This window comes from Symphalangus syndactylus, chromosome 2 (genome assembly GCF_028878055.3).
Source record: "Symphalangus syndactylus isolate Jambi chromosome 2, NHGRI_mSymSyn1-v2.1_pri, whole genome shotgun sequence".
Taxonomy (NCBI): domain Eukaryota; kingdom Metazoa; phylum Chordata; class Mammalia; order Primates; family Hylobatidae; genus Symphalangus; species Symphalangus syndactylus.
In genome coordinates, this window is record NC_072424.2 from 100,299,809 (window position 1) to 100,324,532 (window position 24,724).

General features: G+C 38.1%; 1 protein-coding gene across 1 annotated transcript in view; it reads left to right on the plus strand.

Annotated features, from left to right (window-relative positions):
* The first annotated feature begins 20 nt into the window (after nucleotides 1–20).
* The window catches only part of PKIB (cAMP-dependent protein kinase inhibitor beta), a 253,987-nt gene continuing 229,283 nt past the window's right edge, over nucleotides 21–24,724 (plus strand). The window contains exons 1-4 of the mRNA XM_055262899.2: nucleotides 21–145; nucleotides 6,267–6,355; nucleotides 10,304–10,361; nucleotides 10,562–10,674. The gene's annotated coding sequence lies outside the window, so the exon portion shown is untranslated. The remainder of the gene's footprint in view (nucleotides 146–6,266; nucleotides 6,356–10,303; nucleotides 10,362–10,561; nucleotides 10,675–24,724) is intronic.

Sequence of the window (24,724 nt, forward strand, 5' to 3'; positions counted from 1 at the left end):
CACGGAGCGCGCAGCGCTGAGAATGCGCATGCGCATCACTAGATGGCACGGCTGTCTTCTTTCCTGGAGAATTTCTGAAGGACTGCTGGCTGGAAACTTAACGGCTAATGTGGATCTGACCGTAGTTTGCCAAATTAAGAAAACGGTGTGAGCAAAACCCACCTTTACCTACCATTCACTTGCATTTGGGCATTAGTAGGGAACAGAGCTGAGGTGGTGGTTGACGTTTTGCCCTCCTGTATCTGAGGAACCTCTGCTTTTTAGGGGATTGCTTCCTCTTTCTCAGTCTTTGTCCGTCCTAACTCCACTTATTTCCCATTTTTCCCATGTTTGCATCCTGTTTTGCTCTTACGTTCGCAACGTATTCCTGCAGCCCGCTGCCCGGAACAAGTTTTATTGGGATATTTATATTCATCTGTGTGCTTCAGTTTCTCTATCATTTATTTCTGTTTGCTATTGACTTATATTTTAATTTCTTGTGCTATTAAGATGTTACAAGAAATTTGCACATTAAAATTATTTTTAATTAGATAAGACATTATCAAACTCAAACATTGATTTCGAATGTCATGAGCTGTTGAGGCATGTGGAACCGTTGCGTATTAGGTGATGATGCACATCTGCAGGGAATGCATTCCTATAAAAGTTCCAGTTATTTTTTTAGAGTTATTGGTTCTTGAAAATATTCTGAGAAACAGCTCAAACTTGAAATAGTCATTCCCGTAACTAATAATAAGAAAGTGTTGTAAAATCTACAAAAATTGCATGGGTTGAAGTGGGGTAAACACCTAAGAATCTGGAAGAATGTCAGAATCCCTATTCCTAATTATTGTAACCACTAAGGCACAATCTTGCCTTATTCTTCTTTGCCTTATCTATGGTTTTATAGACCACTCTTAAAGCAAAGTATTATAATAGAGCATCCATAAGGTTTAAAGAATTGTGGAAATGCTTGTAATCCCAGAACTTTGGTAGGCCGAGGCGGGCGGGTCACAAGGTCAGGAGTTCAAGACCAGCCTGGCCAGCATGGTGAAACCCCAACTCTACTAAAAATACAAAAAATTAGCCGGGCATGGGGGCATGCGCATGTAATCCCAGCTACTCGGGAGGTGAGGCAGGAGAATTGCTTGAACCCGGGAGGCAGAGGTTGCAGTAAGCTGAGATCCGGCCACTGCACTCCAGCCTGGGCCACAGAGCGAGACTCCATCTCAAAAAAAAAAAAAAAAAAAAAGAATTGTGGAAATGGAAATTACAAACCTAACAATATTTTTAATTATGCTAAACGTAATACGTTATTTATGGGAGAAGAGAATCCTATTATCTCAAGTCCTTAAACTTTTCAAAGTACCAGAGAAGGAGACAGAAAACACTTATATGCAAGTAACTTTAAGGTCGTAAAGAATATGTTTGTTAGCCAAATGGAGAATGGGTCTCTTAAAATTTAAATTTACACAGATTCTTGTCTCTTGCTCTATTCAAGAGGGTTTCTGAGATATTCATAAGTTCTTGCACTATTCAATAGAGTTTTTTCACCTGAGATATTCAGAGTTAAATACAAAAGTCGTTATTAATCTTTCAGGAATGTAACACTTGGCCTTGAAATACGTTAAAAAAATTTACTTTTATTTAACCTGTAGGCTATGTGGGGTGGAATTTGCTCACTTAAGTTGTTATATATATACAACATTAATTGGACACGACAGTATATAAATTATAGACTATTTTATTCGTTAGAAAAGTCTTCGACACCAGTCTTGTTTTTCTTTTTGCCAACTATGAAAGAAAATTGAAATGATGACTTTTTCAAATTTCAACCGAAACACAGCTCAAAGCATAGTTTTCTCAAGATATACCAGCAATTAGTAGGAGCACCCATTTCTCCAGGTGACTTCCTGTAGCACACGTATAACTTACAATGCCAAAATACAAATTAGTCTAAGTAAGTACATTAGTAAAAAACATTCTGTCTAGCCGAGCATGGTGGCTCACACCCGTAACTTCAGCATGTTAGGTGGCTGAGGTGGGCAGATCACCTGAGGTCAGGAGTTCCAGACCAGCCTGGCCAACATGGTGAAAACCTGTCTCTACTAAAAATACAAAAATTAGCAGGGCATGGTGGCACACCTCTGTAATCCCAGCTACTCGGGAGGCTGAGGCTGGAGAATTGCTTGAACCCGGGAGACAGAGGTTGCAGTGAGCTGAGATCGTGCCACTGCACTCTGGCCTAGGCGGTAAGAGCAAAACTCTGTCTCAAAACAAACAAACAAAAAAGGCATGCTATCTAATAACTCAGTTCTCTGACTTGATTAAGGGCTAGTATGCCAAAAAACAAAAAATTGTAATATTGATTTTTTTGAGAATGTTACTAAGTAGCTGTGCTGGAAAAAGTTTTCAGATAAGCTTGGATGGTACTGCCTGTTACATTCTTCTCTTGTGACTGATGTTGCATATTGGCATGTTCAATTCCTTCACTGCTAATGTTTTCTAAACTTGACCTTAAAAAATCTTTTTTTCTTATGAAACATGTATTGTGCACTATAATTGTTCTGTGAAATATAGTTTAAGAAATACTGATGGAGGCCGGGCACGGTGGCTCACGCTTGTAATCCCAGCACTTTGGGAGGCCGAGGCTGGCAGATCACAAAGTTAGGAGATCGAGACCACGGTGAAACCCCGTCTCTACTAAAAATACAAAAAATTAGCCGGGCGTGGTGGCGGGCGCCTGTAGTCCCAGCTACTCGGAGAGGCTGAGGCAGGAGAATGACGTGAACCTGGGAGGTGGAGCTTGCAGTAAGCTGAGATTGCGTCACTGCACTCCAGCCTGGGCGACAGAGCGAGACTCTGTCTCAAAAAAAAAAAAAAAGAAATACTGATGGAGGGAAGGATGGACTTCATAGCCTTCTGGCAGCCCTCCTAGAATATCTTTTCTCGTAATTAAACTTTTGATCCACATATGGCATCAGAGAGCTGAAGGTTGTGTTCTTTGTCAGGAATCAGAGCATGAATGCTCTGTGTTGTCAATTAAGGACAAGACATAAACTTTAACATTCAAATAAATGGTGTGTAAAATTAATAGTCTCTTAGGGAAATTCAGGAGAAAGACCAAAATACTTGTCAGAATAGACATGCACAGAAATGGGCTGGGAGAACTGTGGAGTACTATAGACAGGCTTAAGATTTTCCTTAGAAGATAGTCCAGGTTCATTCTCACATATAGGTAAATAAAGAATTCTCCCAGATAAACTATAGTTGTGATTATTATACCCTGAGAAAAATGTAAAGCAGGATTACCAAGCTTATCCTAGTCATAGTAAAAATTTCAATAATGGATTCACAAAAATCAATATTAACCAATGTGATTTCAGAATGATTTAGGTACAAAATTTAGGTTTATGTAAGTCACTCTCAAATACAGATTTGTCAGTTATCAGTCATTTTGGTTTGTTGTTGTTGTTGTTATTGTTTTGAGACATAGGCTTGCTCTATTGCCCAGGCTGGAGTTCAGTGGCCTGATCTCGGCTCACTGCAACCTCCACCTCCCAAATTCCAATGATTCTCCCGCAACCGCTGCCTGGACTGCAGTGGCCTGATCTCAGCTCACTGCAGCCTCAGCCTCCGGAGGAGCTGGGATTACAGGCACGTGCCAAAATGCCTGGCCCATTCAATTTTTGAGAGAATACTAAAAATAATAATTTTATTTTCAGAAACCACATCTTCAGCATAAAGGAAAATAAATGTCTATAACCCTTCACCACCTCTTGTAATTCCTGTTGAAATCCATAAGGTTATGCTGGGTGCAGTGACTCACATCTTAATTCCAACACTCTAGAGACTGAGGCAGGAGGATAGCTTGATCACAGGAGTTAGAGACCAACCTAGGCAACATAGTGAGACTTCATCTCTATAAAAGTAAAAATAGGCCGGGTGTGGTGGCTCACGCCTGTAATCCCAGCACTTTGGGAGCCCAAGGTGGGTGGATCACCTGAGGTCAGGAGTTTGAGACCAGCCTGGCCAACATGGTGAAACCCCGTCTCTACTAAAAATACAAAAATTAGCTGGGTGTGGTGGCATGCGCCTGTAGTCCCAGCTACTGAAGAGGCTGAGCCAGGAGAATCACTCGAACCCGGGAGGCGGAGGTTGCAGTGAGCCGAGATCGCGCCACTGCACTCCAGCCTGGGTGACAGAGTGAGACTCTGTCTCAAAAAAAAAAACAAGTAAAAATAAATAATCAATCCATAAGGATATGGTTTAGAATCGTGTATATCACATTAAAAATTCCAGTGTAACCTAGAATCAGTATGTCTCCATCAAGGTTGACTAAAATTAGACTCATCTTTGTTCCCATAATCCTTCCTGCCTTTACACAAATCTCTGTATAAACTTTAATTTTTATCCTAATAAATGATCTATATCTCTGAAATATTGTGAGAGTGGAACAGATTTTAAGGAAAATAATCAGGTCATATTTTTCTGTAAATTAGAAATTATACTGCTTAGTTCTCTTGTCCTTAGTACATCAACACTAAATATAATGAGGACTGAAACATCTTGGCCCCCCACAATAGTTAAAGGATGAATAAAATTTGTGCATAGTTTGTTATATAATCCAAGGAGAGCAAAAATATAAAAAGTATTTTATGGCTTTCATCCTAAATTAATTATATCTTAAATGTAAAGATGTTTAAGTATTTCACAGATATTCTGAAAGGATAAGCCAAAAATAGATGAGGACACAGTAACCCATAGGGGTCAGTATACACTTAGAATTGGAAGAGACCATATTCTGATTAAAAGACATGCTTTTATCTGTTAAGACAGACATTGATATTTTTGAAAAATAATTCAAAAACTAAGATATGTCAAATGTACAAAAACTCTCTTCAATTATGGTCTTAATGTTAAAACAGCAAATGAACAATATTCTTTCCACACAGATTTTCTTATTTTGCTGAAATCTAAGCCTGTAATTCCATAACAAGCAGATATGTTTATACCAGTGAAATAGATGTCTACAAAAATATGTTTATTTCAGGCAGAACATACATAAATTCAGGAAAAAAGGAAATATTCACTGTGTAAATAATAAAGTGGATAGCAAATTCAAATATGTATCTAATATTTAATGTACTGTTTTATAATCATTGAGAAGGGAGTGAGTGACTTCTTGAAAAAGTGTTAATGGCATTTCTAAAACATTTCGCTTTTCAAGGGCAGATGTATTGACCTTGATAAAATATAATGAAATTATATACTGAAGAAATTCTTTACATTCATTCACCCAAAACGTTATTTATTTGTGCTACAGAAAGGAACCAACTACTTCTATTTGGCACTCATCAGATTTTTGAATTCTTATTAAGCATGTTGTTAAGGCAACGTCTAAATCAGCACCTTCCAATAGAAATGAAATGTGAATCACATTTGAAGTTTAAAATTTTTTGTAGATGTATTAAAAGAAACAGATGAAATTAATTTTAAAGATGCATTTAATTGAACTCTATATCCAAAATATTTCAACGGCATTAATATAAAAATTATTAATGGGATGTTTTACATTATTTTTCATACTAAGTCTTCAGAATTTGGTTGTGTTATATAATTAAGAGCACATCTCCATTTGGACCAGCACATTTCAAATGTCCAATAGTCCCTATATTGGACAACGCAGGTCTGTAAGCTGAAGGAGAAAGTCGAGGCAATTATCCAGGTGATACAAGCTAAACAAGCAAGCAATCATATTTTTCTTTGTATAAGTTATTTAGATATTTCAGATAAAGTGGTTTTAAGCCTGTGCATTTGCTTTAGGTATTGAACCTAAATTGATTTCTTATATAAAAATCAGATATGAGAGATTTGTAAGAAGGATAAATGTTATATTCTGATAATCATTTAGGCTATCAAAGTACTATACTATATGTATGAAATTTGCCAGATTTGACTTTATTTTCCAGTAATCCATATATTCCATTATGTTATTTTAGCCAATTTATCCTGATTTCTTTTTTATTCACCTGAATTTCTATGGCCTTAGCTGCTTTCTTTCCTCCAGAATTAATTGTAAGAATAGAATGATATCCAGAGGCCCTGGCATTTTAAGCGGCCTGATCTCAAGCGACTTCAGACAGTGATTTTTTATTCTTACCCAGTTCTCTACACCTCACTCCAGTGACCGTATTGTCCATTATTGCATATAACACTTTGGCAAATTCATACCTAAAGCTCTTTCTGCTGAGTGATCAAGAACTTTGGGTACTTCTTCCTCGCAGTTTTTATTCTGTTGAAGATTTGCTTTAACTTCAAAAGCGATGACAACAAAGTATGGACACCCCTTCAGGACCAACCCAGTAAGTCACTGGTAAGGTCTTAATTTCTCCATAAAGCTTCCTAATATTTTCTAGTATTAAGGTCTTCATATCCGTAACCCGCTTTGCATCACCTGCAGAAATCCTAGGCTTAGCTGTTTGGTAGCATCTGGTTGTTTCATTTGTTCTGTTATTTTTCCCAGGCTCTCATCTAGAGTCCTGTTATAGCGAAGGCTGGCTTCCACTAGTTTCCATTATTGCTTATGGGTCTGTCCCTTTTCTCCAGAAAAGTCCTATCTTTTTAAAGATGTAATGTCAGATGAAGCTTATGAACCAACCACAGGCCATTTTTTTAATTGACATCTCCTGAAGGAAATTTTCTGCCTTAGCTGGCCTGACTTACTTGTATTTTGTGGCAGAATCCAGTCTTTCTAGGAATCCTCCAGTTTTTAAAATCATCTCAGTGGTTGTAGAGCTGAGAGCAGAATTCTCTCTAACTATTTTCTCTGCCATGGAGAAAGCATTCCCAGCATCATTTATACAAATGCTATGCACATTTCCACTTCCCAGCAATACTCATCCAGCAGTTTAGATGCCATGGGAGGGTACTCCATAGTTCAGTTCTATGTTATGCTTTGATACGGGCATGGCCGGACACTGCACATTGTTCAGCAATTCCAAATGGTAGTCTTTAGTAAGAGAAAAAACATAATTAGAGTCACTTAACATATTATGTGGTGGTGGGGGGGAATTATGCTTTAAGAAGTAGCTTTCACATACAAATGGAGTCCAAAATAGTGAACTTTTCCCATTGGATCTTTATATGAATACAACCATGGATTAAATGCCAATAGGAGAAGGTGTTTTAGAGACATGCTTAAAATCTGGAGAAAGAAAACAAAAAACAAAAAAAAACTCCTGCAGCTAGCTCAGTGTCTGCCCAAACAGCCACCCAGTTTTGTGCTTGAAACCCAAGGCCCTGGTGGCGTAGGCACCAGAGGGAATCTCCTGGTCAGTGTGTTGTGAAGACTGTGGGAAAAGCATAGTATCTGGGCCAGAATGCACCATTCTTCACGGCACAGTCCCTCACGGCTTCCCTTGGCTAGGGGAGGGAGTTCCTCGACCCCTTGCACTTCTGGGTGAGGTGATGCCCCACCCTGCTTCTGCTTGCCCTTCGTGGCTGCACCCACTGTCTAACCAGTCCCGTTGAGATGAGCTGGGTACCTCAGTTGGAAATGGAGAAATCACCCGCCTTCTGCATTGAACTTGCTGAATGCTGCAGAGAGCTGTTCCTATTGGGCCATCTTGACTAATTGCAAGAATATTTTTAAGAGCCTTTCCAGGGCTTCTTGCTTTCTCTAGGCAGACTCTCAGAAGCTCTGTCCCAGACACATTAAAGCAATAATTAGCAACTTAATGTCTTAATCCTGCCCTGAGAAAGGTACTTCATACTTTATAGAGTTTTGAGGCACTAAGAATCAACAAAGGGGGAAACAGTTCGTTATCCTAATTGAGTGGCCTAGGAAACAACATGTAGTATTATAACTATGTGTTTTAATTCTGTCAATTAGAACTCAAAATTTTCTTTTTAGTCAGATCAGTTCTATAGTTTTGATAAATATCACGAAACAGAAATGAGAGTACAGTGCATTTACTCATGAGTGCTTAGACATCACAAGTCTCATTATTTTCTTTGCCCTCTTTCCTAGCTGTTAATATAATGCTAAGATCAAGTTGACACATTGATTCGACTGTGATCTCTCTTTGCCCTCTGCTTTATTTAAAGATTTTCTTCTGGCGAGCAGTTATATATCAGGCATTCCCCAAACCCAACATCAGAGACACTCAAAATTGCCCTGAATATTCTACCAGCAATCTCAAAAGTTTTAAGTTCTTTTGTATATAGATAGACTTGACACGTTCTCTCAAAGCATATACTGTTTCTTGCTTTTCACTGTCTACAATGCCACTGCCAGTATTGACTATAAGAGCTTCCCATGGCATGAATAAACAGTGAAAAGGTCCAACAGAGCTTAAAGGTATATAGAAAAAATAATAAAAAGTTAAAAAAAAGATTAAAGAAAACAATGAGTATATTTGTAGAAATAAATGAAGTTAGTTCTATTTGATTTGTACGGCAACCATAGTCAATTTTTTTTTTTTTTCCATGAGATTGAGTCTTGCTCTGTCACCCAGGCTGGAGTGCAGTGGTGCGATCTCGGCTCACTGCAAGCTCCACCTCACAGGTTCACGCCATTCTCCTGCCTCAGCCTCTTGAGTAGCTGGGACTACAGGCGCCTGCCACCACGCCTGGCTAATTTTTTGTATTTTTAGTAGAGACGGGGTTTCACCGTGTTAGCCGGGATGGTCTCGATCTCCTGACCTCATGATCCACCTGCCTCGGCCTCCCAAAGTGCTGGGATTACAGGCTTGAGCCACCACGCCTGGCCCATAGTCAAATTTTTTAATAAAAATGCTAACCTACACTGAGTATATCCAATAACGAATGCAGTATTTTGATTTTCAATTCTGATTTTATGCATGTTTGAGTAATAAATGCATACATATGTAATATTTTAATGTTAGTAATGATAAAGAACAACTACAAATTATTTAAATAATGCTTCAGGTACTTTTTTCTATTCAAGTTATTTACTTAATCCAAAGGGAATAAATTTTTTGAAAATGTAGTAATAGTGATCCTAGAAAAATGTCATGTTCTATTTATATGCCTAGAGTATTTACTCCATTTCTGTCTCTTCCCTTTGATCTTTTTGATGGCTGTGCCTGCCTTATATTTCTAAGATTTTTTTTTCAAACAATTTTTAGTGGGTTGTGGTGTTCTTCTCCGTTTCTTACTGTGCAAATACTTTCCTGTTAAATTTAAAGGTTACTCTCTAAAGCTTAGTAGGTGTGCTTTCATTTTCACAGTGATAACTAAAATCTATGTCATTACTAATCATAGACATGCATATATGTTGATTATAAAGTGATATAGTACATACCACAAAATCAGAGATATAAAAATAATCTTTTGGTGTTCTTTTTAAAAAACTTAATGTAGAAATATCATAAAATGAAGTTAAATTGAGTAAATCTTAAGACATCACTTAGTCAAGCTCCTTGCATCAAATCAAGCCCATGATTATATAAGTGTATAGAAAAGCCCACAAAAAATTAAAAAGAAAGCTTTTCAGTGGAAAACCTGACAGACACCTTATCCAAAAGATCAAAGTTTTAACATCACCAGTAACAGAACAAATAGGTTTCATGTGTCTTCTGATGTAATGCACTGAGGAGTGATCACTATCACTCCAGAGGCATTTTTGCCAAAAACATATAAACGGGAATAAATCATGAAGAAATATCAGACAAACCCAAATTAAGGGACATTATGCAAATAAATGGCCTGTACTCTTCAAAATGTCTAGGTCATGAAAGAAAAGGACTAAGAAACTGCCCAGATTAAAGGAAACCAGAGACCTGACAACTAAATGCCACATGTAATCATGGATTAGATACTGGAGCAGAAATAACAATAATAATAAATAATTACTGTTACTGCTGTAAAGAACATTATTGAGACAATTAGCAAAATTTGAATGGGGCTCGTGAATTACAAAGCAGTATCATATCAAAACTGATTTTCTGTTTTTGGTTGTTATAATGTGGTTATGTAGAAAAGTATTATATTTTTGGAAATGTACATTGTAGTATATAGGAGTAAAAAGGATCATGTTGGAAATTTGTTCTCAAACGGTTTACAAAACAGTGTATGTGTGTGTGTGTCTGTGTACATACACATTATGTAAAGTAAACAAGATAAAATTTTAATATTTGGTGAATAGAGGTGAAAGATATATAGACAATTTTTGTGCAGTGTTTGCAACTTTTCTGAAGTCTGAAATTAGTTCAATTTTTTTTAAAATATTGCTTTGGCTTCCTATTTTACCTGTAGTTAACTGTGTCAAAAATATGCTAATTATGTTATCAACACCCAGGGTTTTTGTAATCTCGCAATATTGAAATCAAGAGACATCACAGAACACAGCAGCAAAGGTAAGATTTTTTTGTTTGTTCGTTTGTTTGTTTTGAGAGGGAGTCTCGCTCTGTCGCCCAGGCTGGAATGCAGTGGCGCGATCTGGGCTCACTGCAGGCTCCGCCCCCCAGGGTTCCCGCCATTCTCCTGCCTCAGCCTAACGCGTCGCTGGGACTGCAGGCGCCCGCTACCTCGCCCGGCTATTTTTTTGTATTTTTAGTAGAGACGGGGTTTCACCGTGTTAGCCAGGATGGTCTCAATCTCCTGACCTCGTGATCGGCCTCCCAAAGTGCTGGGATTACAGGCGTGAGCCACCGCGCCCGGCCAGCAAAGGTAAGTTTAATTTTATTCCAGCTTGTGCACAAGGGAGCTAGCACTGAGAAAGAAAAAAGGATTTGGCTGTTCCCTGAGGGTAGTGTGTGGGTTAATTTTATAGGCTCTTTTCATAGGGAAAGGTTATATTAGGGCATATATAGGACAGCTTTTTCTAGTGCTTGCACAGTAGCTCAACATGCTTCTCCATACATTGCATGTAGCATTAGCATTTAAAATCTCCACCCTTGTGTGTGAATTTTAGCATTAAAATGAGGAAGAGGTAACTTTAGGTTAGATTTTTTTTTTTTTTTTTTTTTTTTTGAGATGGAGTCTTGCTCTGTCACCCAGGCTGGAGTGCAGTGGTGCAATCTCAGCTCACCGCAACCTCTGCCTCCCGGATTCAAGTGATTCTCCTGCCTCACCCTCCTGAGTAGCTGGGATTATAGGCATGCGCCACCACACCCGGCTAATTTTTGTATTTTTATTAGAGATGGGGTTTCACCAAGTTGGTCAGGCTGGTCTCGAACTCCTGACCTCGATCTGCCTGCCTTGGTCTCCCAACGTGCTGGGATTACAGGTGTGAGCCACTGTGCCCGGCCACTTTAGGTTGGATTTTAAGTCCAACTGCACGTGCAAGGCTCTGGGGAAATCCCTGCCCCCCTGAAATAGGAGCTTGCTGTTAAGTTTCCTGGGTCTCTTGTCACTGATTGGCTGAAAATTAAATAAGCTAGTGTTTGAGTGAGGGGCTTTATCGTTTCCTTTAGACCATCTTAAAATAGGGACTCAACCAGCCTGCTTGTCTTAATCATATAAATTTATTTAAAATTATCTTAGTAAACCAGAACGTGGAGACTATTTTTTTAAAAGAATTATTTGTCGAAGTATTACATTTTTAGTAAGTTATCTCTTTTTCTTGTGTAGCTTCCTCATTTTTAAATTTAAACCAGACAAAGTTTCAGTACACAGCATAAAGAACATTTGTTGAAAATTTGAAAGAAGTAATTTAAACAACTGTAAATACATTAATTTATATCAATTTTTGATTATGGGAGAGTAATAATCCTTCATTACAAGTTGAAACATCCCCTGAATACGTTAGAATGAATGCTACTGAAAACAGAAATAATTTTTACAATTATCTGCCGCATATCATAATGCCTCAGACAAATTTTGTGTATGCATATAGAAGATGAAAAATTCTTTCCTAATACACTCCTAAGTTTTCTGGTTAGAGTCCTCTAAATTAAATTGACAAAAGGCAGAAAAATAAGGGAAAAAAAGCCCAAAAGTTTATTAACATATGCATTGTGCGTATAACATATACCCAGAGATGAGTAACTCAAAGGTTTGGTTAGAACTTGGACTTATAGGATTTCAGCAAAGAAACAATTTTTAGAAAAATGACAGGAGTCTCTAGGAGTGGCAGATTGTGGGAAGGCAAATATATGGGAAACTAGGTAAATAAAGGCTAGTTTGCAAAGTTTGTTATATACAGTCCTCTGATTCTGTCTACAGGCTGTAAGGGTCTAAAGCTGTCTCTGGTAATTAAGTTTTGTCCTTCCTTGTAGAAAGCTGGGGCCAACTTTGTAAATTTATGTCCTGTTTTTAGACGACAGAAGAACAGAGAGCTTTTCTTGTATCTTTTTCTTCTCAATTGCCTTCAGCTCAAAGTAATCCTTGTGCCGAAGTGGAAAAGTTTGCTGTGGCATATTCTGCCACCCTACCATAGCTAGGATAGAATACATCTGTACACGAAGGCCAGAGGGCAGAGGCCAGATTAATTTGTAGAGTTTTACTGCCATCACCTAATCTAGTGCTTGACATGGAGAAGGGGCTTGATAAACAATTGAATGAATTAATGCATTTGCTTGTGCCTTCCATATTTTCCACAAAACACTCTTGCAGTAAATAAAGAAAAAAAAAAGGAAAAAAGAAAAAAAAACACTCTTGTAGTAAATATACTCATATACTTTAAAATACCATTGTAAGGTCAAAAATGCCTTTATCAAATATCTGAAAGCTAATTTGAAGAAAATTACATGAACACCAACCAAATTGTATAAAATAATTTAATATGCTTGGTTTATGTACTTGTTTTGAAAAGTGGGATTTTGCCTTAGAAATCAGAGGCCACTTTACATCTTAACTGAGAATCATTTTCATCAACTCTTGGAACAAGGACAATTGCAAGGAATAAATATGACTTAATTTTTGGAAGATGTATTCTGTGAAGAACTGTTATTGTAAGAGGAGTTATTTATTCTTGTAAAAAGAAGAATCCTGAAATAAAAAGGGGCAGTCCCAAAGTGAAGGAATCATTTTCAGTAGGTTTGCTACTTTCCTTACCAGAAATTCACAGCACACATTACTTTTTTAAGACTTTGACAAATGCTGCCATAAATAAAATTATTTAATATTGTTTAATCCAATTTTTCTTAAATGTGTATGATCTCAAACCCTGAAAGAAAACAACATATCACATCCCATGGATCATCATTTAGGAAAACACTAGTAAAATGTTAAAGCAAACTAAATATGGCCTGAGAAGGACTCCGTACTTGTATATTTGAGTCCTCGTGGATGAATTGCAGCCTAACTTAATAGGTAGACAAGATTGAAAACCTAGCTTCGGAGTATGTGCCAGAAACAATAGACGAGTCTTGGCCAATCCTAGCAGCCGAACTTCAACCACTCATACACTGCCTAGTGTTCAAACTGTGTTCAAATAAGGCAAATGCTGAGCTGTAATCAATCTAATTGTTTCTGTACCTCACTTCCAATTTCTGTCACTTCCCTTTTTTTGGCCTATAAATCTTCTTCCACCATGTGGCTGTTCTAGAGTCTCTGAATCTGCTGTGATTCTGGGGGCTGCCTGATTTGTGAATCATGCATTGCTCAATTAAACTCCTTTAAATTTAATTCAGCTGAAATTTTTCTTTTAACAAAAATGTTTTTTTTTTTGTTTTTTTTTTTCCTGGAATGTGGTAGCTAGGTGGTCTATATTTTTACTGAGAATAAAATGAGACAAAATGGAAAAACTGAATTAATCTATTACATGAGATATAAATAAGAGGCCTAAGTATTTATACATTGAAATTATTTCCCAAAAGAAAATTAGAATCTCACTGAAAATAGAAGAGCTAGTCATCTATAAAGTATTTATTTTGAAGGTTTAGGTTAAAATATTAGAACAAACTAATGTATCAAAGTAGCATCATTCTTTAGGTAAAAGATGTATCAGTGGTAAAAACAACATTAAATTTTCTGGAATAATTAGGCCTCAGGCAGCATCAGTCCTGTGTGACTGGAATAAAGAAATCAGGATCTAAGGGAAGCACATGTGGTAAACAAAAATCACATTTAGTAACAAAGGAGAGTGGTTAACACATTTCCAATTCAAAGCTAGAAGAGAGTAGAATCTAGTAAGGATGGCTAGTTTAATAGCAGAGCCATCAAAGGCAGTGTTAAAGCAGAACATGAAGTTCGGGCTAATGACTTGAAGGATGGTGGCAGAAATCAGTAGCAGTCTAGTGCCTGAGGATTGAATGTTGCATCTGTTGAAGTCTTTATTATGAATTAGCAATGACTGCTTTGGTAGCATGGTTGGATTCACTGTAACTTTTGGATTATTGCTGTACATCTTGCCTTTTGTCTTTTTGCATGGGTAGTAATTGTCACCAAAAATTGTCTCTTCTCTATTTTTTTGCCCCAAATTTACAACATATGTCTTTTCTTAGGAGAAATTTCTGGTGCCAACTGATTTTTTCTTTCTAGAAATAACATATTCATAGACACATACACAAATGTGGCTAATTCATCACATAATATACCTATGTAACCTCCACATTACCCCCCTGACTCTAAAATAAAAATAAAAACAAATGTAGCTGATAAATTGAATAGCCAAACTTAAAAATAAACTTTTTTTCTTTTAAATCCATCACTGTCCCTATTAAACTTGTAAACCAGCTTCTTTCTGCAGAAATCGAAAAAGTCTTGAGTCCAGTTTCATCATTTCTGGTTGTTTCAAATAATAAAAAGTCCTCCAGTCATTTTATTCTCCCTAAACCAGTCTCAATTGAATTATTGTTGTCTTTTTTTCAGAGTAATAAGTATGGCATTTAAAAATATTTTGTGATTATTTGTTCTCTTGTTTTGGTTTCTTTTTTGAGGATTCCAACCATAGTTGCTTGATCCACCCTCATCTTCTGTATTTATTATTTCATGTTTAATGCATTTTAAGTTTATTTCTGTTATACTTTTTCATTTTTAAGTTTCATCCTCTATGTTCCAATAGTATCTAACTTCCATTATGTTCCTTCTAATTTCATTTCTCATATTAGTTTGTTGTGTGCATGATTTTTTTTCTTTTTCTATTATTTCTTTTTAGTTTTTCTACTAATATTGTGTATCGCCTTTTATTGTCTTACCATTTCTTCCTCAAGTTCTAACATTTCTGCTTTATGATATTCTAGTTAGAATTTTATTAATGTTTTTAATTTTATGGCAGAGTATTTGATCACAGTTTTAATCTGCACCATGACATTTTTCATGTAATTTTACTTTTGCTTTTTAAAAGTACTGTGGTTTAAAACATCTTAGTTGAAATAACTCTAGATTTGCAGAAAAGTTATAATAGTATGAAGAATTCCATCTACCCTTTATCCCAATCCCCCAAATGTTAACCTTTTGCCACACTTGCTGTCTGTCTGTCTGTCTATCTATCTATCTATGTATCTATCTTTTTCTGAATCAATTAAAAATAAGTTGTAGACATGATGCTGTATTTCATGTAACTACATAAATATGTATTTCTTCAAATGTAAAAGCATTTTACCGCATAACCACAATGTACCAAAATCAGAAAATTAATAGGTAAAATACTTCTTTCTATACATTGAGCATATTCACATTTTGCCAATTGTCCCAGTGATATATTTTATAACAAACAAATAAATAAATAGTTTATCTGGTCCAGGGTCCAATGGAGGATTACATGTTGCATTTAGTTGTCATGTCTCTTGATTATCTGGCAATCTAGAACCCATATTCAGTCTTTTCTTTCATGACCTTGTTATTTTTTTGAAGACTGAAAGTTAAATTGTATCATACCTCTTATGTTTAGATTCATCTGATGTTTCTTTGTGATTAGATTCAGCTTGTTACATTCTGAATATTCATGTTTGTGTTCACCGCCCAAAATTCATATGTTGAGACCTAATTACCAGTGTGATGGTATTAGAAGGTGGGGCCTTTTGGGAGGTGATGAGGTTGTTAGGGGAGAGCCTTCATGATTGGAATTTATGCTCTTATAAAAGAGAGCTAACTAGCTCTTCTGCCATGTGAAGACACAGGAAGAAGGTGCTGTTTTGTTGTGTTTTGAGACAGGCCCAACTGTAGCATCAGCTGACTCCATGGGGAAGCTCTGGATGACCCTTTAGTCTTGACTGGAAGCAGACCTTCACCAGACACCAAATCTATTAACACCTTGATCATAGACTTCCCAACCTCCAGAAATGCGAGAAACAAATTTCTGTTGTTCATACGCTACCCAATTTAGGGTTTTTAGTTATAGCAGCCTGAATGAACTAAGTCACAGCTTAGGCATTCAGGACAGGAATATGAGAGAAGCGATGCTGTGTTCTTCTCATTGTATTAATACTGTATCAGTAAACATATGGTGCTGATTTGTCCCACTACTGATGATAACACATTTATCACTCGTTTAAAGTGATGTCTTCCAGGTTTCTCAATTGTAAAGTTTCTGTTTCTCTCTTTAGTAAGTATTTTGGAAGGATATGTTTTTGGACTGTAAATATCCTGTTCCTCAATAATTATTTACCCATTCATTTCAGCATCCATCCAAGGTTCTTACCTCAATATGTTCTTATTATGGCTACCAAATTGTAATTTTCTCATTTCATCATTCTTTCTACATTTAATTTGCATTTGGCTAGAAGTAATAGCTTTTTCTTTCATATGTATATATTCATATATATACACACACACACATATATGTACACACACAATCACACACATCTCCTTTAGATTTCTGTTTATTTAATGAGTTTATAATCTATTGTTATAATTATTTATCTTGCTGCTCTATTTGCTACATATCTGGCAAATGGGGAAACCCCCCACCTAGAAGCTGAATCCTGTCTTTTACTTTTTCCCTTCATATTCTTTTGTTTGAGCTCTTCTTTTCTGGCACAAGATCTTCCAGGGTCTCACTGTGTTGCCCAGGCTGGAGTACAATGGTGCCATGATGGTTCACTGCAGCCACTCCCTCCCTGGGCTCAGGTGATTCTCCTGCCTCAGCTTCCCGAGTAGTTGGGACAACAGGCACACCATTATGGCCAACCAATTTTTGTATTTTTTTGTAGAAATGGGGTTACGCCATGTTGCTGAGGCTGTTCTCAAACCAGTTTATATTATTCTTTCATTTCTCCAAGGAGCTCTTGTTATACATCAGAGAGGAATGATACTTAGAAACCAACATTTGAGCACTACCTCTGCTCACTGCTCTTGGGATTAATTGCTTCTAGGCCTTCTCACCAGGCAGAGGTAGAAAATGTCTGTCACTCACATACACAAACATTTGTATCTATTTCTGTATCTATCTGTCTATCTGTCTAAGAAATTGTGTGTTCCCAGTGATAACTCCAATTGAACCTTAATACCATAGGGATCATTCTGGCCATTGGCTTTTCATATTTGTAACTCCTTTATCCAATAGTGAGAAACTTCGTTGTCATTATTCTCAATTTATTCACTTACTTGCTTTTTCCTCCTGTATATAATCAAACTACTGACCCAGAAAGTTGCCTTCTAGGCCCTGCCCACCTCAACAGCCCCAAGTTTCCTTGGTCCTAAAGTTTTTACTTGTGTTAGCTGCCTCAAAGGACAGGAAGTAAAAGGAATTAATCGATTTTTTTAAAGAAGGGGGAAAAAGAAGAGACTTTTAAAAATAGTATTTTATTTATTATTATTATTATTATTTTTGGGAAAAGTCTTGCTCTGTTGCCCAGGCTGGAGCGCAGTGGTACAGTCTCAGCTCACTTCAACCTCTGCTTCCCAGGTTCAATTTATTCTCCTGCCTTAGCCTCCTGAGTAGCTGGGATTACAGGCACCTGCCACCACACCCAGCTAATTTTTGTATTTTTAATAGAAACGGGGTTTTGCCATGCTGGCAAGGCTGGTCATGAACTCCTGATCTCAAGTGATTCAGCTGCCTTAGCCTCCCAAAGTGCTGTGATTACAGGCATGATCCTGGCCAAAATAGTAATTTAAAAATGGATTCTCTCCTTTTAAAATACTACTCATCATTGAATGAGTTAGGCTTTCCTGGACTGGCCATTTGTAAGAGGTTTCTTTTGGGATATGAAGCAAAGATAAAGTTTCTGGCTAATTTTCATAGCACAAAAGCTTTCTCCTTTCCTGTTACAGAGTCATGTTACTTCTTGTAAATATGATTTTTCTGTATAATTCTTTTTATAGCCCCAGGCCTTCTTAAGAAGAAAGACATGCCAACTCAATCCATTCAGTCTTTGTACTAAGGGTCACAAAAAAGGAATATTACTTTTTGGTTTCACAGTGTACCCACACTTTCAGAAAGTATATTTTGCTGATGCTTTTTGAGATCTATTTTTCAGTGGGTCCATGCTCTTGAGATTTATCACCAGGGATTCTTGTTTTCACTGCCCTTTTTGTGTATACAAAAAAATGGCATCTGCTTTTGATAGTGTTTGATATAAAATGGAGTCTGGGAGTTAAATATGCATCCAAGTTCTTCAAAAATAGTTTGCAAACTTATGAAAGCTTGTAGCTTTTGAATAATTTCCAAGAAAAAGGGAAAATGCTGATTTATAGAGTCATTCAAATTGTGTCTAAGTCCTCCAGAAATGTTTTTCAAACTTATAAAAGCATCTTCTTGTAGCTTTTGAATAATTTCCAGGAGAAAGAAAAAGTGCTGCTTTATATAGTTATGTTTGTAGTTGTCACATGTTGGCTTCTTTAGGAAGGAGACTCTGAGATGAAGTTTAGTGTGAGGATGTTTATTAAGGTGTGCCCTTACCAAAGAGATCAATACGACTGGCAGGGAGGGAAAGAAAACAGTAGTAGTATTATGGTTTGGCTGTTTACCCTTCCAAATCATATGTTGAAATATGATTCCAAATGTTGGAGGTGGGGACTGGCGGGAGGTGATTGGATCATGGAGAAGGGTCCCTCATGAGTGGTTTAGCACCATCCTCTCGGTGATGAGTGAGTTTCCTCCCAGTTCACACAGAGATCTGGTTGTTTTGAATCTGGGACCTCTCCCTTCTCTTTCTTGCTCCCATTCTCATCATGTGACATATTGGCTCCCCTTTGTCTTCCACCATGATTGTAAGCTTCCCTAGTCCCTCACAGAAGATGGCAGCACTATGCTTTGTGTACATCCTGCAGAACCATAAGCCAATTCAACCTCTTTTCTTTATAAATTCCTCAGTATCAGCTATTTCTTTATAGCTAGCAAAAATGGCCTAATACAAGTAGGCAGAGGAAGAAGTTGTGCTGTGATACAGCCCAGCTTTAGCGTCAGCTGAATCCATGGGGAAGCTCTAGAACTAGAATGACCCTTTAGAGTTGCCTGAATGGGGCTAAGATCACCCATCAGTGATTACGTTAGTGGCAGTGAAGCTATACTGATCTGCAGCAACCTCAATTCTTGCCTCCTCAGAAGAAAAAATTTGAGGGGCATAAGGGAGAAGAAGAGACTGAGACAAGTTTTAGAGCAGGAGTGAAAATTTATTAAAAAGCTTTACAGCAGGAAGAAAAGTACACTAGGAAAAGGCCCAAGCAGGCCACTTGAAGGACAAGTGTGGGGTTTGACTTTTTGACTTGGGGTTTTATATCTTGACATACTTCCATGGTCTTGCGTCCCTTATCTCTTTATTCTGCACTTGGGGCTGCCTGTCCTCATGCACAGTGTGTTATTGGAGTTGTATGCATGCTCACTTGAGGCATTCTTCTCTTTACCAGTGCAATGCTTCTGGAAGGTCATATACCAGTTAAACTCCACCATTTTGCCTCTTAATGTGCATGCTTGAGCTCACTCGCCCAATTCCTGAGATCTTTTTGGAAGCATCTATTATTATTTTAGAGAGGCAGTGTGACAACTGCCTGACCATCACTTGATGGTCACCTGACATTCCTGTTGGGGTTGGGGGAGCCCTCTCCTCCCCCGCTCATGCCTGGTTAGCTACCTACTGTAAAAATTAGTCATTAACGTAGGCCTCTAGAAGGGACATGTGGCCTTGGGCAAACCAAGTCTTCCTGAAGAAGTGAACAGCTGAAAGATGTCTGCAGATAGCACTCCTCACTACTGGTGCAACAAGTCCTTTCTTGAAAATAGGTTGTGGCAGCACATTTCAGTGTCCTGGTGCATAGCCTTTGAATACACACTCCTCTGAGTTATAGTTTTGATCTGATTTCATAGCCGTTTATGACTCAAAAATATCAAGAATCACTGCATTATTGGGAACATTCATTATTTCTGTATCTTGTTTTTATCTGGAAAACTAAGGTTAATCTAGAAAGATTTGAGCTGAATTTCTGAAGCTACTTGGTAAAAATAAATATGTTATTTTTACAGTCGGCAAACTTTCTTTAGTTATATGTTAGAATTATGAGTACCGAAAGCCCTTTGTAATTCCACTACATTACTAAAAGCTAAGACTCACCAACTGTGGATTAGTTATGCAGGTATTTCAAAAACACTTGGAGGTTTTATTCAGAGGCTTAAGCCACACATCTCAGCGCTTGAGAGGGTAGCTTAGAACCAAGAGGGGGCAGCAGAGGGCCACCAGAACAGTGAGGGAGAGGTATGAGAACATGTCAGTTGAAAGGATACTGATTTTAGAGAGAGAAATACATTTATCTATTCCTGCTAAACACAGAAGGAGGAGTTATGGCTTAAGAAAAATTTATTATAAGCATATTGAGAGAATCTCTGGTTGTTCGTGGGTAGTGTTCTTGGGACAAAAACTGAGCAGAGGAAAAGCAAGTAGAATTCAGGTTATAGGGAAGTTATGAGCTTGTTAGGGAATGTGTGCCTTTTGGATCTATGACCTGTGGTTACTTCGGGCTCTAAATCACTGATAACATTAAGCACTCAGGGAACAATATGGGACCAACGATAGCCTCAGTAATGTTTCCAGATATATATTTATATTGCTTTTCCACTAATTCCTAGACCAGAGTAATGGACTTAAGAGATATTCTTTCAAAGAAAATTTTTCCCCAAAGAACCAGTTTTTGCTTTTAGTGATCAAACTACACTTTTCTCTCAGTTTCTAGTTTGACGTATTATTTTTATAACTCTAATATTTTATGTTTTATTTTGTTGAAGCATTCGTTCTTTTTATATTTTTCTGTAAAGTAATTTAAGCATAAGAGGTTATGAGTTTGCCCCTGTATAGCTTTATCATATCTTATATATATTTTAAGAGAAAGAGTTTTTATTTTTTTTAATTTTCTCAATATTCTTTACTGGAAGCTTTGGTTTCCTTTTAACCCAATAATTATTTAAGACATGCTTTCCATTTTCCACAAAGGCAAGCCTTTTTGTTTAAGCCATTGTCATTAAATTACAGTTTTATTACATTTTAGTCAGAAGATATGACTTTTATTACTTCTACTCTGGCATAAGGTTTTGTGTCCCAGTAGATAATTAATTTCTCTTTCATGAATTATTGAAAAGGATATATTTTCTATTACAAGTTATCTATTGTCTATCTAAACTCAACTTCATTAATTAGATTAATTTTAGACTTTCCAATATTTTCCGAGCTTTTGAAAAGAAATCCCTTTGAACTGTCAAAGCATGATGCTATGGTCTGAATATCTGTGTCCTCCCTGCAAATCTACATGTTGAAACTTAATCACCAATGTTACTGTGTTAGGAGTTAGGACCTTTGGGAGGTGAATGAGATCAGTGCTCTTATAAATTGGCTCCAGAGAGCTCCTTCATCCCTAGCTGTGTGAGGACACAGCTAGAAGACACCATCTGTGAACCAGAAAGTGAGTCCTCATCAGACACTGAATCTGCTGGCACCTTGATCTTAGACTTCTTAGCCTCCAGAAATGTGAGAATTAAATTTCTGTTGTTTATAAGATACACAGTTTATGATATGTTGTTATAACAGCCCAAACATATATGATGTGTTGAAATCTTCTATGAAAAATTGTGTGATTTTCCTCAATTTCTTCATGTTTCTAACAGATTTTATTTTATTATGCATATCTGAAGCTGTGCTTTTCAGCATATAAATGTTTATTGTTCTATAACTTTGATATAGGTAGTGCCTCATAAGTAGTACCTTTTGTCTGAGAGTCTATTTTGTTTTCTTCCATGACCCTGTGAACTCCAAGGAGTTTTCTAAAATATTTTCTGCTTTGGTAGTATGCAAAATTCCTAGGCCTGAAATTCCTTTAATTATCTTTACATGAGGGGTGGTCTAGCTAGTCCAGTCTTTGCCAACTTAACCTTGGTCTTCCTCTCTGTACCTTCACTCTAGTTATATTGAATTCTGGACCACAGCCAGGGAGCACATTGTTCCCACTAATCCTGTTCTTGCAGTCATTTATCTACTGTGGCTCTTCTGGAAAGAAATGGGATCTTTTCCCATCCTCTCTGCTTGCTTTATTGCTTGCTTTAAATATTTAACTATTTTATTAAGTTGTCCTTAAAAGTCATGAGACATATATGCCCATGTTAATATCAAATGAAAATTTTGAAAAACCTATTAGTAATTTAAAATCAATTACTAAATCCCACTTTATATATGGCCAAGTTAATTCCACACAGACCTTGAACTTTCTTATTTGAGAACATGCTTGATTAACTCAAATTAAATCCAAACACCAAAAGTTCAGAAAACTTGAAAGGAATGCTATGGCATTAAAAAACTTTCATTTAATCTTTGGAATAGTAAGAAAACTCTGCTTGCTAGTTTGGAAGTTGCTAGTCCTGAGACTTTAATTGAGCCATCTAACTTTTCTGGACTTCTATTTACCCTCCTCTAAAACAATAGGCGTTGGGCCAGTAGTACAATATGGAACCTCTTGCTGGCAGGTGTTCAGAAGTATGTAGGGCTGTTTTTGTTGTCACAATAACTGAAGAGTGCTATGGGGCAAGGGTTTAAAACATGAGACAGTTTTATACTAAAGAGAATTGTCTCAACAAAATGCCAAAAATACCCCCTTGGGAAATACTGGAAGATGATCAGCAAGTTTTACTAATTTTGTGGTTCCAGAACAGGTGTTGAAAAATAATGGGAAAAAAAAATTGCCTTTAAGAAAATCTTGAAGATGGCAGACTTAGAAGCAGCTAGTGTACTTAGGTTAATTCACTCTCACACAGAGAAACAGGGTAGAGAGTAAACACTTACTCTTCAAGTGGATCATCAAAGGGATCATTTCTGGATTCACCAAAGAAGCAACAGGAACCAAAAAGAACAAACAGAAGTGAAGCCAGGCAGCCTCCTACTCAGAACTGTTGTGGAGCCAGCGGAAGCCCCCTAATGTGGAGAAATGATGAGTGAGTGAGTGTCCCCAGGGGATCCACACTTCCTCCATGAACCTTGCAATCCTGGGCATGGGAGAACCTCCCTGACACCTTCACTCCTCTAGGCCAATACAGAGAGCCACCTGGAGTCTTTGCACAGGCACTGTTTAAGCCCATGTGAAGCCCCACAGGCCTTCGATCCCTTGGTGTGGCTGCTAGAGGATGCAGCCACAGTGCTGAGGAGTGGCCAGACTGCCCTGCTATTTCTTGCCAGGCAGGATCTACAGCTTCGGCTCCCAGCACAGTGGCCCTGCCCCCAATCCAAACATTGTGGTTGGTGACGCTCCTCATTCTTCTGAGCCAAAACTCTCAGAGGTAATAGACAAGGTTTAGCACCTTTGCATGCCACCAACAGCAAAGTCCACCCTCTTGGGTGGGAGGGAAGTGCAAGTGTATCACATGCCCTACAGTCTTTATTGCTGCAGCTGAGGTGGTCCTGCCTTCCTCAGTGGAAGGCCCATAGCACAGCTGCCCTGCCCCCACCTGAACATTTCACCTGTGGTCCAGAGCCCTTCTGAAAACCCAACCCCCACAGGCCTGTAATATCCCCTCAGATCCTTCACCACTTAAGTGTTCCATCTGCCCCTGCCTGAGAGTTTGGTTGGTGATCTGGGGACCAGGCCACCCCTCCCCATCACAGCCAGCACTTGACTTCTGGGCTAGCCCAACCCTAGTCCGGGCCCTTCGGGAGTCATATATGCTATCTAGTGGGCCATCTGGGGCCTGGGAACTGGGGAAACTACCTACCCCATTCCAACTCAGCTGGCATCTGGCCAATTCCCCCAGTGTCTGAGGTCAAGCTGACCAAATCAGCCAATACCACCACAACCAACTACCACTTGCATGAGTCCAAAGGTGGAGCCACTCCTTTACAAGAAGCAGAACTACTGTCACATTGGAGAACAGGAGAGTCAGGAAGCTATATGTATCAGGTTGGGTGACAAGATTATACCCTGCAACCAATTCCACAGAGAGTGGTGAAACAGGTGTTTCCCATGGCTTTCAACCACATTGTGGTCCAGAGATAGACTGCAGTTTGCATCTGAGCTAGAATCATAAGCTCTGCAACAGAAGTTTCACAGGGAAACAGGTCAAGTTCTTGCCTATCTAGGATGGGGAGCTGCTGCAGCCTCTCCCCCACATGGAGACTTACTTATTTCCCCAGATGATCCTCCTAGCCACCCTTGTCAGAGCTGATGTTTACACTTGCCATCCCTGTATTCATAGGCAAGCTTGGGGCTCCAGCTCAACCCAGCTGTGTCCCCCAACCCCCATGGAAAGCTCAGGGCACCAGGTATTTCACTGTCCAGTCCTTCACCCGAGACAACAGAAAGCATCTCATGGTAAAGAAAGATCAGGTACACAACTACCTGCTTGTGCCACAGTGCTCTTACCTGCAAGTGCTGTCTACTGGCCTGTGGGTCAAACCACATGGCACAATATAAAATCTGAAGTGAC